This window comes from Pygocentrus nattereri, chromosome 11 (assembly GCF_015220715.1).
Source record: "Pygocentrus nattereri isolate fPygNat1 chromosome 11, fPygNat1.pri, whole genome shotgun sequence".
In the NCBI taxonomy this organism is placed as follows: Eukaryota; Metazoa; Chordata; class Actinopteri; order Characiformes; family Serrasalmidae; genus Pygocentrus; species Pygocentrus nattereri.
The window spans coordinates 4,879,484-4,897,286 of record NC_051221.1 but is presented as its reverse complement, the minus strand read 5'-3'; the positions used below and the strand labels follow the sequence as shown (position 1 = coordinate 4,897,286).

The window sequence follows — 17,803 nt, the reverse complement described above, 5'->3', positions numbered from 1 at the left end:
AAGTCATCTTGAGTCAAATCTCATTCATATAGCCCTTTTTATAGCAGGCACTGCCACAAAGTAGCTTTACAGGAATCTGGGTCAGGAAAAACTCCCTCAAAGCAAAAGGAAGAAAAAAACCAAGACTCAAAAGGTTAACACATCCACCTCTGGTTGTAGCTAACAGTGACAACAAAGAAACTACCCTGTCATTGGACAGAAGTATTTAACCAGTGATAACTGTCACGGTTGGCCCCTCCCAGTCCTGTCCATGTGCTCCTGTTTTGGTTGTGTAACTCTGCCCCTGATTGTTTTCACCTGTCCCTCGTTGTTCCATGTATTTAAGCCCTGTGTTTGCCCCTTGCGTTTGCCAGTCTTTGTATCGTATCCTTGTACCTGGTCTTTGTTTGTGTTGGTTCTTGTCATGTCATACTCTAAATCTGTATGTGTCGGCTCACTGACCCTGGACTGTTATGACCACGACCCTGGATTTGCCCATAATAAATCTCGCTTATCTCAGCGTGTGCGTCCGCCTCCTCGCTCCCCCTTACAGAAAGACTGGCCACCACAGGACGTTGGGACGAAACTCCGGCTGTTTCGCCGTGTCCCAACGCCACCAAGCCGGAGACAGCAAATCCCCTGGCGCAGAGGGAACACGAGCGTCTCGTCGGTCCCGCAAGAAAGCGGAGGACCTTCCCGCCTTGTGTCCGGGCGACGAGAGCTCAGGTAAGCGCCTTGGGTCTGCCCGTCTTGAGCGCCACTGCAGGGAGGAGCGACCTGCAGTGCAAGACGGGGTCAGACGGAAGGAGCATTCAGATGACCTGTTTTGTGGGACTCGGCTCGTTCGTAAGCGTCACTGCGAGCTGCCTATCGCTCGAGTGAGCTTTGGAAACGGCCGAGTGGGTCCAGTGTCTGTCTGTTCCTCCGGGTTGGAGCAGAGATCCCCAGCCCGAAAGCCCGATCCCGTGGCCGCACCCCGCGGCACTCCGGATCCCGTGGCCGCACCCCGCGGCACTCCTGCGCCTCCGGATCCCGTGGCCGCACCCCAGTCGCCGCGCCTCCGGACCCGCCGCCAGTCGCCGCGCCTCCGGACCCGCCGCCAGTCGCCGCGCCTCCGGACCGCCGCCAGTCGCCACGCCTCCGGACCCGCCGCCAGTCGCCGCGCCTCCGGACCGCCGCCAGTCGCCGCGCCTCCGGACCTGCCGCCAGTCGCCGCGCACGTCGCAGCAGGCCCGCCTGCCTCCGTGGATATTACATCCCCTTTGTTCCCACCCATCCCGCCCTTGCCTGTCTCTGTTCCCCCTGGGCCTTCCGTTTCTGTCTCTGTTCCCCGTGGTCCTTCTGTGCCTTCTGTGTCTGTTTCTGTTCCTTTGTTTCTGCCTTGTTCGGTTCCTGGTTTTGTCCTGTTCCCTACTGTTGTCTGTCTCGGTTCCCGTTCCTGTTGTGGTTCCCGTTCCTGTTGTGGTTCCCGTTCCTGTGTCTCCTTTTGTTTCTGTTCCTGTTTCTGTACCCGTTTCCATTCCTGTGTCTGTCTTGGTGCCTGTTCCCCTGTCTTTTGCGTGGTCTGTTGTTCGTTCTTGTTTTCCTCGTCCTGTGTCTCCGGTCGTCTCTCGGTCGGCGTCATTTTGTGTTGTGCCTCCTCGTCCTCCCTCCGTTTTTTGTCCTCGTCCTGGTTCGTCTGTTCCTGTGTCTGGTGTGTCTCCCTCTGTGCCCGTTTCTGCCTCTGTGCCCGTTTCTGCCTCTTGTGGTTCTGCCTCTGTGCCCGTTTCTGCCTCTGCTCTGGCTTCGGTGTCTGTGCCTGTTCTTGTCTAGTTTGGGTTTTGTCTTTTTCTGGGTTTTGCTTTCTTGTTGGTTTGTTTTCGGTTCTGTGTGGCATGCCTCAGTGTGTGTGCCTTTGGGGGGGTACTGTCACGGTTGGCCCCTCCCAGTCCTGTCCATGTGCTCGTGTTTTGGTTGTGTAACTCCGCCCCTGATTGTTTTCACCTGTCCCTCGTTGTTCCATGTATTTAAGCCCTGTGTTTGCCCCTTGCGTTTACCAGTCTTTGTATCGTATCCTTGTACCTGGTCTTTATTTGTGTTGGTTCTTGTCATGTCATACTCTAAATCTGTACGTGTCGGCTCACTGACCCTGGACTGTTATGACCACGACCCTGGATTTGCCCATAATAAATCTCGCTTATCTCAGCGTGTGCGTCCGCCTCCTCGCTCCCCCTTACAATAACTGCTGCTTACTGTTAGAAGCCTATCAGTATCTCAAAAATGAGAAACTATATCTATGTATAACATATATATTAGAAAATAAGTCACTGTTACCAGTGAAAACCACTGACCACTGTTAGGCGTATACAGTAGTGAAAATGAAAGTTAAATCCATAAACCTCATTGACTACTGTTAAAAGTCTATAATCTGTTATTATGAATATAAGAAGAGCTTATTGTGAGGCAGGTGAAACAATGTCTACGATTAAATAGTCTGCACATGCACCAGAATCATCAGGAGGGTGAGTGGCATACAGGTGAGGCTTTCTGTACAACATTGTAGATCAGGAAGCTCCATGCTGGTTGAGCTAGTCCAGAAGGGAGGCAAACAAGGGCACCTCATCAAAGCAGGCAGAATGACCAAAACAGATTGCAAAGGATGGGCAGTTTAGCTTGGCAAAGAAAAATACAGATAGTTAGTTCTGGTGTGACAGAATACTATATATTGCATCAGCGACTCCATCAGGTCAAGCTATTACATATCTAACTAAAAAGGACAGCCAGAAGGTAACGAGAGAAATGAGTGGACCCTAAGATGTCAGAGTCCCTCTGCTCCACCATCAACAGACGTGTGTGAATGCATGTGTAATATGACAGAACCACTCAGACACTCACGGATAAAAAAGACAAAAAAGGCTTTACTGTTTGAATCGTCACCCGAAATCGTTATTAGGAAACAGATACATGTCAAGTCCAGAAAGGGCAGCAAGTAAAGACACATAAACATAACTGTTAGGCAAACAGCGGTAAGTCACAATACAGAAGATCAATCTAAATTAGAAAAGACATTACAGGAAATAAACGCTCAGTAGCTCAAGAAATAAGCAATAACTCACACTGAATAATTCTAAAAGCCCAGTCTTTATACTAAAGCTAACGTCAACGGGTGTTACAGATTGGTATTCAGGAGAGAGAGAACTGTGGAGCATGCTAGAGGGTCAGGATTCATGTGATCTCCCAGAGGATTCTGGGAGATAGAGTGCATGGAAACCTCTGAGCCAGAGGGATGCGTGACAGTATGAGAGTGACAGGACAACAGCACTGACATGCTCAGTTTCCGAGAATACTCTATGTCCATGAACCCCCAGATCTGCACCTTTTATCTAGTGGGTAGAACTAATTTTAAAAAGGCTCCACTAAACGTGTAGGTGGTTAGTCTAGACTAAAGACTGAGGCTGTGTCTGAGTCCCGAACATTAACAGGAAGATTATTCCAGAGCTGGGGGGCTTTGTATGAGAAAGCTCTCCCCCCTGATGGAGCTTTATTAATTCAAGGTACTAATAGTGAGCAGCACCTTGTGATCTAAGCAGGCGTGATTAGAGGTGGGCGATGGGTCATATCACAACACCCAGTTTTTTATGATACAATGTATCACAACATTTATTTTTTTCTTACATCTGATAAGTTACAACAGATAAAGTAGGCCCACATTTTATACAACCCCATTTCCAAAAAAGTTGTATGTAAATGTAAATAAAAAACAAAATTTTTTGGAATGCATTGTTGGCATTGAAGTCAAATGGGCCATCCATCCATCCATCCATCCATCATCTTCCGCTTCTCCGGGGTTTGGGTCGCGGGGGCAGCATCCTGAGCAATGAGGCCCAGACCTCCCTTTCCCCAGCCACTTCCACTAGCTCCCTGGGAGGGATTCCGAGGCGCTCCCAGGCCAGCTGGGCGATATAGTCACACCAGCGTGTCCTGGCTCTTCCCCGGGGTCTCCTCCCCGGTGGAGTTGCCTGTGACACCTCCCAAGGGAGCCGTCCAGGAGGCATCCTAACAAGATGCCCAAACCACCTCAACTGGCTCCTCTCGACATGGAGAAGCAGCGGCTCTACTTTGAGTCCCTCCCGGATGACCGAACTTCTCACCCTATCTCTAACGGAGAGTCCAGCCACCCTGCGGAGGAAACTCATTTCGGCCGCTTGTATTCGCGATCTCGTTCTTTCGGTCATTACCCAAAGCTCATGACCATAGGTGAGGGTGGGAACGTAGATCGACCAGTAAATCAAGAGCCTTGCCTTATGGCTCAGCTCTTTCTTTACCACAACAGACTGGTAAAGAGCCGGCATCACTGCTGACCCAGCACCAATCCGCCTGTCAATCTCCCGCTCCCTTGTACCATCACTCGTGAACAAGACCCTGAGATACTTAAACTCCTCCACTTGAGGCAAGAGCTCATCCCCAACCCAGAGAGGGCTCTCCACCCTTTCCCGCGTGAGAACCATGGCCTCGGATTTGGAGTTACTGATCCTCATCCCGGCCGCTTCACACTCGGCTGCCAACCGATCCAGTGAAAGCTGAAGTTCACGGCCTGATGTCCCCAATAGGACCACATCATCTGCAAACAGCAGCGATGTGACCCTGAGGTCACCAAATCGGACACTCTCCATCCCCTGACTGTGCCTAGAAATTCTATCCATAAAAATTATGAATAGAATCGGTGACAAAGGGCAGCGCTGACGGAGTCCAACTCTCACTGGGAACAAGTCTGACTTACTGCCGGTCATGCGAACCAAACTCCTGCTTTGTTTGTACAGGGCCTGAATGGCTCGTAGTCAAAGAGCCATGTACCCCGTACTCCCGAAGCACCTCCCACAGAATACCCCGGGGAACACAGTCGAATGCCTTCTCCAAATCCACCAAGCACGTGTGGACTGGTTGGGCAAACTCCCATAAACCCTCCAGAATCCTTGAGAGGGTAAAGAGTTGGTCCAGTGTTCCACGACCAGAGCGGAACCCGCACTGCTCCTCCTGAATCCAAGGTTCAACTATAAGCCGGACTCTCTTCTCCAGTACCCCTGCATAGACCTTACCAGGGAGGCTGAGGAGTGTGATTCCCCTGTAGTTGGAACACAGCCTCCGGTCCCGCTTTTTAAAAAGAGGCACCACCACCCCAGTCTGCCAATCCAGTGGCACCACTCCCGATGTCCAAGCAATGTTGAAAAGGCGTGTCAGCCAAGACAGCCCCACAACATCCAGTGCCTTGAGGAACTCGGGACGGATCTCATCCACCCCTGGAGCCCTGCCGCCAAGGAGCTTTTTAACTACTTTAGCGACTTCGGCCTCAGTAATGGACAAGCCTATTCCCGTGTCCCCAGACTCTGCCTCCTCACTGGAGAACCTGTTGGTGGGATTGAGAAGGTCCTCAAAGTATTCCTTCCACCGCCCAATGACGTCTTCAGTCGAAGTCAACAGCACACCATCTCCACTATATACAGTGCTAGTGGCACACTGCTTTCCCCTTCTGAGTCGCCTGACGGTTTGCCAGAATCTTTTCGGAGCCGACTTAAAGTCACTTTCCAAGGCCTCACCGACTCTTCCCACACCTGGGTTTTTGCCTTGGCAACGACTGAAGCCACAGATCGCTTGGCCTGTCGATACCTGCCAGCTGCCTCTGGTGTCCTACAGGCCAACCACGCCCGGTAGAACTCCTTCTTCAGCTTGACGGCATCTCTCACCTGGGGTGTCCACCACCGGGTTCGAGGATTACCGCCCCGACAGGCACCAACTACCTTGCGACCACAGCTACAGTCAGCCGCTTCAACAATGGAGGAGCGGAACATGGCCCATTCTGAGTCAATGTCCCTCACCTCCCCCGATATCTGGTCAAAGTTCTGACGGAGGTGTGAGTTGAAGATCAATCTGACAGGTTCTTCTGCCAGATGTTCCCAGCAAACCCTCACTATACGTTTGGGTTTGCCTGGTCTGACCGGCATCTTCCCCACCACCTGATCCAACTCACCACCAGGTGGTGATCAGTTGACAGCTCAGCTCCTCTCTTTACCCGAGTGTCCAATACACATGGCCGCAAGTCCGCTGACACGACTACAAAGTCAATCATTGAACTGCGGCCTAGGGTGTCCTGGTGCCATGTGCACTTATGGACATCCTTGTGTTCAAACATGGTGTTCGTTATGGACAAACTGTGGTTTGCACAGAAGTCCAAAAAATGAACACCACTCGGGTTCAGATCAGAGAGGCCATTCCTCCCAATCACACCCCTCCAGGTCTCACTGTCATTGCCCACGTGAGCGTTGAAGTCCCCCAGTAGGACAATCGAGTCTCCAGGAGGAGTACTTTCAAACACCCCTCCCAAGGACTCTAAGAAGGCTGGGTACTCTGAACTGCTGTTCGGTGCATAAGCACAGACAACAGTCAGGACCCGTTCCCCAACCCGAAGGCATAGGGAAGCTACCCTCTCGTCCACCGGGGAAAACCCCAACATACAGGCGCCGAGTCGAGGGGCTATGAGAAAGCCCACACCTGCCCGCCGCCTATCACCATGGGCAACTCCAGAAAAGAAAAAAGTCCTGCCCCTCTCAAGGAGATTGGACCCAGTGCCCAAGCTGTGTGTTGAGGTGAGCCCGACTATATCTAGCCGGTATCTCTCAACCTCGCGCACCAACTCAGGCTCCTTCCCCGCCAGTGAGGTAACGTTCCAAGTTCCAAAAGCCAGTTTCAGCAACCGAGGATCAGAACGCCAAGGCCCACGCCTTCGGACACTGCCCGATCCACAATGCACAATACCCCTACTACTGCCCCTTCCATTGGTGGTGGGTCGATGGGAGGGGGGACTCATGTAGCTCCTTCGGGCTGGGCCCGGCCGGGCACCATGAGTGAATGCCCGGCCACCAGACGCTCGCTGGCGAGCCCCTCCCCCAGGCCTGGCTCCAGAGAAAAGCTCTCCTGGAGGTGGGAGTTGAAAACATTCCGAACAGGGGCCTCCGACAGTCATTGCCAGCACACCCTCACTATTCGCTTGGGCCTACCGGGTCTGACCATCAGTCTTCCCTGCCATCTGATCCAACTCACCACCAGATGGCAATCAGTTGACAGCTCAGCACCTCTCTTCACCTGAGTGTCCAGAATATACTGTCCCAACTCAGATGAAATGACAACAAAGTCTTATCATTGACCTATAACCTAAGGAGCTCTGGTAAAATGTACACTTATGAACATTCTTGTGTTCAAACTTAGTGTTCGTTATGGACAATCCATGTCTGGCATCAGCTTCAGATCGGACAGGCCGTTCTTCCCAATCACGGATCTCCAGGTCTCCCAGTCATTGCCAATGTGGGCATTGAAGTCTCCCAGTAAGACTATGGAGTCTGTAGACGGTACCCTTTCCAGAACCTCGCCCAACTCACTCCAAGAAGGCAGAATACTCTGACCTGTTGTTTGGTGCATAAGCACAGACAACAGTCAGAGTTTTCCTCTCTACGATTTTAATATCTCCACACCCACCCAGCACCTCTCACCCTGTGCAACCCCTGAGCAGCCCTATCCACGAGTTTGGTTCCAGAGCCGACATTGTGGGTGGAGGTGAGCCTATCTATATCTCAATCTACCCCACAAGCTCCGGCTCCTTCCCCCAGTGAGGTTACATTCCATGTACCAAGAGGCAGTTTCTGCCGAAGGGGCCTAGGCCACCAAGGGCCCCCCTGCAATCTCCCACTGCCTATATAGCACTGCACCGCTACCCCAAGTCTCCCCACGTTGCCTCTTTGGGCTGAGTCCAGATGGGTTACGTTGGTTGCCCGGCCACCAGGCACTCACTCAGGGATGCTATCCCCTGGCCTGGCTCCAGAGGTTGGTCCTGATGACCCTCTCCTGGGCAGGGTACATGATTGTTTGTGTCTGTTTTTCATGGAGGTTTTTATGTTTTTTAAAAATATGTTATACTTAGCAAATACATACAAATGGTGCACTAAATGTTGTAAAAAGAAAAATGTCATATGTGTGTTCACTTATTTTCACTTAACATATTATAATAACATATTTAAATAACCTAAAACAATATGTTGCAATACGTGAAAGTGTGTTTACTGTGTTATTCAGGTTGTTCACAATACGGTATTGATAATGATATGTTTTCTGACAGAGTCCAGGAGAGCTTAGATGTTACCAGGAAAAACGTGGAGATCATTTTCAAGGTGTGTGAGTGTGTGTGTGTGAGAGAGAGAGAGAGCAAAGAGAGAGAGGCTCGTCTTGTGTAATTTATGTTATGTGTTAATGAGCAATCATTCTGTGTTCTTCCTCATATAATCTGAAACAATATGAATCTTAAATTAATAGATGACCATAACTTATTCTCCAAAAGTGTTTATACTAAAGCTTTCTTTATTCATTAATTCCTCCCACACACAAAAACTAAATGTATAACTTTAAACTTCATTGTCCAAATGATTCATGTAAATGTATGTATGAGAATCAAGTTTAAAGTTATACATTTATATGTTAAAATTCAGATAAACTTTGAAGTTTTTTGTTGCTGGAAAGAATTAATGAATAAAGAGATGTTTGTATATAGTGTGTGTACAACTCCAATTCCAATGTTGGGACGTTGTGTAAAACATAAATAAAAACAGAATATGATTTGCAAATCCTTTTCAACCTATATTCAATTGAATACACTACAAAGACAAGATATTTAATGTTCAAACAGATAAACTTTATTGTTTTTTGCAAATATTCACTCATTTTGAATTTGATGCCTGTAACATGTCCCAAAGAAGTTGGGACAGGGGCAACAAAAGACTGGGAAAGTTGAGGAATGCTAAAAAAAACACCTGTTTGGAACATTCCACAGGTGAACAGGTTAATTGGAAACAGGTGAGATTGTCATAATTGGGTATAAAGGGAGCATTCCTGAAAGGCTCAGTCGTTCACAAGCAAGGACGGGGCGAGGTTCACCACTTTGTGAACAGCTGCTTGAGCAAATAGTCCAACAGTTTAAGAACGTTTCTCAACGTGCAATTGCAAGGAATCTAGGGATTTCATCACCTACAGTCATCAAAAGATTCAGAGAATCTGGAGAAATCTCTGCAAGTAAGCAGCAAGGCAGAAAACCAACATTGAATGCCTGTGACCTTCGATCCCTCAGGCAACACTGCATTAAAAACCCACATCATTCTGTAACGGATATTCCCACATGGGCTCAGGAACACTTCAGAAAACCACTGTCAGTGAACACAGTTTGTCGCTCCATCTATAAGTGCAAGTTAAAACTCTGCCATGCAAAGCGAAACCAGATATCAACACCACCCAGAAACGCCGCCGGCTTCTCTGGGCCCGAGCTCATCTGAGATGGACTGATGCACATTTCAAATTGTTTTTGGAAATCATGGATGTCGTGTCCTCCGGGCCAAAGAGGAAAAGGACTGTCCAGATTGTTATCAGTGCAAAGATCAAAAGTCAGCATCTCTGATGGTATGGGGGTGTGTTAGTGCCCATGGCATGGGTAACTTACACGTCTGTGGAGGCACCATTAGTGCTGAAAGGTACATACAGGTTTTGGAGCAACATCTGCTGCCATCCAAGCAGCGTCTTTTTCAGAGACGTCCTGCTTATTTCAGCAAGACAATGCCAAGCCACATTCTGCACGTGTTACAACAGCGTAGCTTCGTAGTAAAAGAGTGCGGGTACTAGACTGGCCTGCCTGCAGTCCAGACCTGTCTCCCATTGAAAATGTGTGGCGCATTATGAAACACAAAATACGACAATGGAGACCCCGGACTGTTGAGCAACTGAAGTTGTACATCAAGCAAGAATGGGAAATAATTCCACCTACAAAGCTTCAACAAATTAGTGTCCTCAGGTCCCAAACACTTATTGAGTGTTGTTAAAAGGAAAGGTGATGTAACACAGTGGTAAACATGCCCCTGTCCCAACTTCTTTGGAACGTGTTGCAGGCATCAAATTCAAAATGAGTGAATATTTGCAAAAAACAATAAAGTTTATCAGTTTCAACATTAAATATCTTGTCTTTGTAGTGTATTCAATTGAATATAGGTTGAAAAGAATTTGCAAATCATTATATTCTGTTTTTATTCATGTTTTACACAACATCCCAACTTTATTGGAATTGGGGTTGTAATGTAACCCCTTCACAGTGATCACAGGCCCCTGTTTCTGTTACGTTTCATCCTTAATCAGGAGCTGGAGCATAAAGTCATCTCTCTGGTGAAGAATCAGCTCAAGAGGTTTGTGAAGCTGCTAAGTCTGGATAACGCAGAAGAAGATGAAAAAGAGGTGGATGAGGATGAGAACAATGTCAGAGAGGGGGTGCTGAGGATCACACTGACCATCCTGAGAAACATGAACCAGACTGACCTCGCTAACACACTACAGACCAGTAAGACATGAGTCATGTGTTTACATGAGTTTAAATGATCATGACAATGTAGTAACATTTGTCACAGGACTATGAGACTTGATTTATTTTTGTCCTTTGGTGCACATATAACCAATATTACTGCTACTGGCAAAGCTCTAAACTGTTTGGCTCATTATCTTGGAGAACATGTCAGTTATTTGAAACTATAACACCTACTAAGATCAGAAGGTGCTGCTCACTATTAGTGCTTAGAATTAATAAAGTTACATCTTTGGAATAACCACTCAGTCAGGGTTTGCGACTCAGACACAGCCTCAGTCTTTAAGTCTAGGCTAAAAACCTACTTGTTTAGTTAAGACTCAAACTATTTAATCATAGACACTGTTTCACTTGTCTCACTATTCTCTGAGTTTTTCTCATATTCATACTAACAGAACATCATTGTAGGCTTCTAACAGTGGTCATTGACAATTTTGGATTTAACTCCTAAGAATAACTAACAATGACTGATTTTCATAGATGTATTTCTTGCAGTTATTCTGATAGGCCTTCAACACTTGTCATTGGTTATCACTGATTAATCCAAATAGTTCTGTCTAACGACAGGATGGTTTCATTATTTCTTTTACTCTAAGAGATAAGGTATATTAATTGTATAATCTTGGCCTCCGTTCGTGTTGTTTTTGTTATGGTATGCAATGTTGACCAGAGGAGGATGGGTTCCTCTTTTGAATCTTGAATCTTTCAAAGTTTCTTTTTCCTTGTTTTAGGGAGTTTTTCTTGCCACTGTTGCATTTGGCAATGGTCCTCGAAGCTTAGACACAGATTTTCTGTAATGCTGCTTTGTGACAATGCCTGTTGTAAAAAGCGCTATATAAAAAAAATCCCTTGAATTGAACAGTTTGAATTCACTGTAATATATCATAGTGGGTTTATGACAATGCTGAAAATAAATGTTATCATGCATAACATGTATTTTTATTGTTCCCTATTTTATTAGAACTGGCTCCTTCATGTCATCGAAACCTGAAATCAACACTGAAGGACAAATTTCTGAAAATTAATGAAGGAATCTCAAATACTGGAATCTCAGCCCTTCTGAATGAGATCTACACAGAACTGTACATCACAGAAGGCGGGAGTGGAGGGGTCAATAATGAACATGAAGTCAGACAGATTGAGACAAGATCCAGGAGACCAGCAACACTGGAGAAACCCATCAAATGCAATGACATCTTCAAAGATAAACTGATCAGAACTGTCCTGACTAAAGGAGTTGCTGGAATTGGGAAAACAGTCTCTGTCCAGAAGTTCGTTCTAGACTGGGCTGAAGGAAAATCAAATCAGGAAATCCTCTTCATATTTCCACTTCCTTTTAGAGAGCTGAATTTGATGAAGAAGAAAAAGCTCAGTATGATGACTCTTCTTCATCAATTTTTCCCAGACACTAAAGAATTAAAACCAAGAGACTATTTTTACTATAAAATCATGTTCATCTTTGATGGTCTGGATGAGTGTCGACTTTCTCTAGATTTCCAGAACAGTGAGAGTGTATTTGATGTGACCCAGTCAGCCTCAGTGGATGTGTTGCTGACAAGCCTCATCAAAGGGATTCTACTTCCCTCTGCTCTTCTGTGGATAACTACTCGACCAGCAGCAGCCAATCAGATCCCTCCTGACTGTATTGACCAGGTAACAGAGGTACGAGGGTTCACTGACCCTCAGAAAGAGGAATACTTCAGGAAAAGAATCAGTGATCAGAGCCTTGCTGAAAGAATCATTACACATGTGAAGGCCTCAAGAAGCCTCTACATCATGTGCCATATCCCAGTCTTCTGCTGGATTGCATCCACTGTTTTAGAAAGAGTGTTGAGTGATGCAGAGAGTGGAGAGATCCCCAAGACTCTGACTCAAATGTTCTCACACTTCCTTATGTTTCAGATCAAACACAGCAGCCAAAAGTACCAAAGAAAAAGTAACGTTGATCATGAGTGGACTAGAAAGATTATTCGGGCACTAGGAAAACTGGCTTTCCAACAGTTGAAAAAGGGCAACCTGATCTTCTATGAGGATGACCTGAGAGAGTGTGGTGTTGATGTCAGAGAATTGTCAGTGTACTCAGGAGTGTGCACCCAGATCTTCAGAGAGGAGTTTGGGCAGCACCTGGGGAAGGTTTTCAGCTTTGTGCATCTGAGCATTCAGGAGTTTCTGGCTGCTTTATATGCATTTCTTTACTTCATCTCCAACAACAGAAATATTCTGCAAACTGAACTTTCTGATTTCTTCAAAAAGTCAGAAATGTCTGACTTCCTCAAGTCCTCTGTGGACAAGGCCTTACAGAGTGAAAATGGACACCTGGACCTTTACCTCCGCTTCCTTATGGGCCTCTCCCTGGAGTCCAATCAGACTCTCTTACGAGGTCTACTGACACAGACCAGAAGCAGCTCTCACAGAAAAGAGGTCCAGTACATCAAGGAGAAGATCAGGGAAAATCCCTCTCCAGAGAAAACAGTCACTCTGTTCCACTGTCTGAATGAACTGAATGATCAGTCTCTAGTGCAAGAAGTTCAAACATACCTGAAGAGGGGAGGTTCCAGTGGTGTCAGCGGAGCTAAACTCTCTCCCACTCAGTGGTCAGCTGTGGCATTTCTGTTGCTGAACTCCGAAGAAGAGCTGGATGAGTTTGACCTAAGGAAATATGATCTATCAGAGGAATGTTTTCTAAGGCTCCTGTAAGTGGTCAAAGAATCCAGAAAAGTTGTGTGAGTATTTTCATTTACAAATGTTGTACTGCACGAGCTAGGCTCCACACCTTACTGTTTCCACCATGTCTCCTTTTCATCTTAGATCTGCCTCATTGTCGTGTTTTCAAACCCATGGATGCTGTTTTGCGTAAGCATATCTGCAGGAACTGTGGATAAATATAATACAACCATAGTACAGGAATACTATAATGGCACCCCCTATCAATGCATAAGGTGAAGGGACTACCAACTGTTGTGGGACAGTTGAAGTTCAGCATTTTCTTGTAGCTTGCTTTCGGGAGTCTGTTCACTTTTCACTTTTATGCAAAAAGGAACTTTAAACAGATTCCTAGACAAGAAAAAACTATCATTAACACGGTAACTGCTGCAATAAAACTTCAAAGCAGCAAACCATCTTTGTCATGTATGCTGTTGTTGGTAAAGGAGGGAGGTGCTATTTTGTACTTGCTGATTGTTGTTTATGCGCCATTGTGTTTGTGTTTCCTAAAACTGCTCACTGAAAATATTGTGTTTGACTGAGTGAAGGCATGCATGGGCAGAGATGGTGCACAGGGTAGGGGGCTGCCAGCAGCATGTATATAAACAGTGATTGACACTCCATCACACACCGCTCCTGGCTCTAATTCATTGTTTTTATTTGAGCACTATGGGTTATTGCAAGTGGCATTAGGAGCACTAGGTTTTTTATCAGAGCATCTGTCTCATGTAGTGTCGGGACGTAATTTTAGCAATTATGACAATTGCTTTAATAAACATGTATCTTATTACACTTTTAAATGCAGTAAATTTATAGTCCTTTCTTTATTACTAAGTAAATAGTTAATAATTAAAATGGTAGCATATATTTATGCACAAGTAAAACCAATATATGTATCCAGTAATATATATTAACATTCATTTACAAATATTTACATAATATTAAATTCTGTTATTATAAAGTGTTACCAGAATGCATCCTGGCCCCTGCTGCATATCAGAATCACATATGAAGATCAGGATCACAGTCAATCCAGGTATATTAAAATTGATTAGGTATGAGCTCCTGAGTGTATGGTATTTTTATGGTATGGTAACTAACAACTATTTAATAAATAAATATGTAGTACAAGCAGTTTCCTGCTACATGGTTTCCAAGTGCATATTAAGCACCAGGTGTGTACTTACAGAATTTACCAGTAAACATATGGTTTTTAAAAGCAATAAATACTTGTTTTACACTTTGAAAGTATAATATATAAATACAGAATAAGTACTGTGAGTACTGTAGGTTATATTTCAATTTTTATTGCTAAGGAGTTGCTTATTAATGGCAAGTACTTTGAAACTGCTACAGGAAATATGTGCGCATGCGACAAAGAAGAGTAGGGTTATAGATACAGGTGACAAATGTGTATAAATGGCAGAGTACCTACCACTGTGTACTTAGTACCTCTTTCCACTTAAATAATTCAGTGTCATGTTGGTACATTTATATCTGTAATATGATGGAAACTGGATGTAAAATTAAGTGTAACTTTGTACATAGTCTTTACAATACACCTTTTTCATAATCATACATAATGTTATATGGACAAAATAAGGACAAAATGTATTATATTAACATAAGCTAAGAGTAAAACAATGTAATAAAACAAGAACATGACAAATGATTAAGCTACTAAATGCAAAAAGCAGCAGAGCTCCCCTCTGCTTCTTCCAGGCATTCTCACTTTTCAGTGCAGCACACAAGACTGTTAACGTCTGCAGCTGGACTCTACGTAGCTTAGTTTATGTTTGTTTCTCCCCTGTGCTGTTGGCTCTGCCCTTTTGGATTCTTCACTGTTTCGTAGATATTCTGTCTATACCAAGTTTGTCTCTCTGGGGGTGACTGTGACTGTAGATATGTGTGTGTACTTGGTAATCAAGGACACTGGGAAGTGCCAGATTTTTTTCTTTGTGTAAGTTTGCCACTGACTCTTCTGTGCAGTTTGGAATTTGGTCTGTTATGTTGTGTGTGGGTCAAACCTGAACAGTTAGTTGCATACTGTAGTACTGTTTTAAAACAATTCCAAAGCAATATCAAAACTGTTTACATTTTTGCTGTAATCATATGTTGTTTTTGCTTCATTCATCCATATTTCACATTGCAATTTAGACAATACTTCTGTGCAGTGTTAGCAGCACTGCTCAGCTTCTCTCTTTGCTCAGTCCTCCTTGCTCTCACTCTTCTCCACTGCAGTGGTCCTGAATACATGGTAACGAATGTGGCAATAACTAGCTAATGCATGTTGTGTAAATTCAAATTATTAATGATAATTTGTCATGATATCAGACATGGTATTGGTGAGTACTAAAAAACACTCATCTGAAAAAAAGAAAATCACCAGTAAATACAATATAGACTTTATTTTACGGTGCTGCTTCGATCATAATACAAAATATCTTACTAGCATATACCTGATACTATGTCTGGTTAATTTCTGCATATGATGATAAGAGAACAGGTGGTTACTGTTTAATTATTATGTGTAAAATTACACTTAATTTTGCAGTCCAGTTTCATATTACAAAGATGTTACTTGTATGCATCATGTACCAAGTAATATGGAAAGAGTTACTGCACTGGAATATAGCTACTTAGTCTGTATTCCTTTATTACCTAAGTATACATTTATAGGAATGCTAAATCATTAAAAGCTGAAATAAAGCTGATATTTCATGCATTATTCACTACATTAGTCATTCTGAACTCATAGATTTACCTTATGAAGTGTGAATCAAGTACTGCCTATTAGTACTACATATTTACCATTAAATGCTGAATAAGTGCTGTTGTACAGACTTGATACATTTCATACAGTTACTATGTAGAAAGCATACCAGGACATTGTAGGTATTACTTATTTACCTATTAAATATATGCTGTGTTTTCTCTGCCTATACAGACTAGCTGGCTGTAATCTCACAACAGCATCTTGTGAAAAACTGCAATCATTTCTAGAGTCAGTAAACTCGTCCCTGAAAGATCTGGACCTCAGTAACAATGACCTGCAGGATTCAGGAGTGGAGCTGCTTTCTGCTGGACTCGAGAGTTCACACTGTAAACTGGAGACACTCAGGTGAACCTTCTGCAAATTAGATTTTTAATGATCAAGGTTAACCACTAATATTTTATATGTTTTATTTTCACTAAGATCACATTAATAATCTATCAGCATTTTGATTAATGTACTTTGTTTTGGAATGACTTGTAATTGTAAAGCAGCTTTGAGTGTGAGAAAGAAATGTCAGATTTGAATCTGGTGTACTTCTTTGTAGATAAAACAATGAAGTAACACATGGAGAATTATTTTACTTAATTTTAATTCTCCTGATCTTAATGTATCATGTGCTGTGTTCATTCTGATTTTACAGTATAGCTGGCTGTAATCTCACCACAACATCATGTGAAAAACTATCAGCTCTACAATCAAACTCCTCCCTCAAAAATCTGGACCTCAGTAACAATGACCTGCAGGATTCAGGAGTGAAGCAGCTTTCTGCTGGACTGAAGAGTTCACACTGTAAGCTGGAGACACTCAGGTTAGTTTTCTGTGAATTCAGTTCTGAATGGAAAATAAGGTAAGAAACACTATAACTCAAGTATAATATCTAATAATTTTTTGATTGGTTTTAGAGTTTGTTTTATAGAGAGCTTCTTGTACTTCTTATATTCATTCCTTGTTTTAGTATATTGTCTGTTGTAATTTCTTCTTCTTGTCAGATTAACTATATGCTTTTTATGTAGATTTAGGGATTTTATGATTTAGAATTGCTTTGCACCAAGCAGAGAGTATTAGTTGCTGTTTTATTTTGATAATAAATGGGCAATGATTATATTAATGTTATGGTAAGTTATACTAAACTAAAATTACATGCTAATTTTCTAGTTCTATGTAACTAATTATTAATTATGGCAGTAACTATTTGATAATAAAATGTAAATAATGGTAACAAACTACAATTACCCAAAATATATATATATATATATATATATATATATATATAATATATTAAATATAAAATAATAATTTAATAACTATTACAGTAAAATTTTGTAAAACTTAATTTTCTTACAGCATACCTTCTTAACAACCACATCACCCAATACTTTAAAATTTTATACAGTTTATAACAGAGTTATTAACCCAAAACAATGAGGTAGTTGTTGAAATTATATGGTGTTAGTCCTGTAAAGAACTATTTCATTCTTTTCTGCTTTTTTTTAGCTGTTATGTGCAGTTGATATATAGGCTGTAATTACAGTGAAAATAAATTATATTGGAGCTGTTAAATGCAGGATTGTGTAAACACACACACACATTAGGAGTGTAAATCTCCAGGTATTCCTCGCAATTCAATTAAATTTGATTATATTCTGTCAACATTGTTATAATTAAATGTTAAATACATTTGTTAATCGATTCAGAATCGTTCACCTCGCATCGCGATGCATCTAAAAATAAATTTTTTCACAAACACACACACACACACACGTCTTGGTATGTGCCATCTTGCCAAGTATGGAGCCTTGCGGAACATCTTTAGTCATGGGGTGGATAAGATTTATGGTGAACCAGTGTTACACATTGGTGCCTATCAAAAAGGTAATTCTGGGCCAGCATGTAGCTTTATTCTCAAAACAAATGTTTTGTAGGCTTTT

At 43.5% G+C, this 17,803-nt stretch overlaps 1 pseudogene; it reads left to right on the top strand.

Annotated features, from left to right (window-relative positions):
- Positions 1–17,803, top strand: part of LOC108412933 — a 30,864-nt pseudogene that overhangs the window by 4,341 nt on the left and 8,720 nt on the right.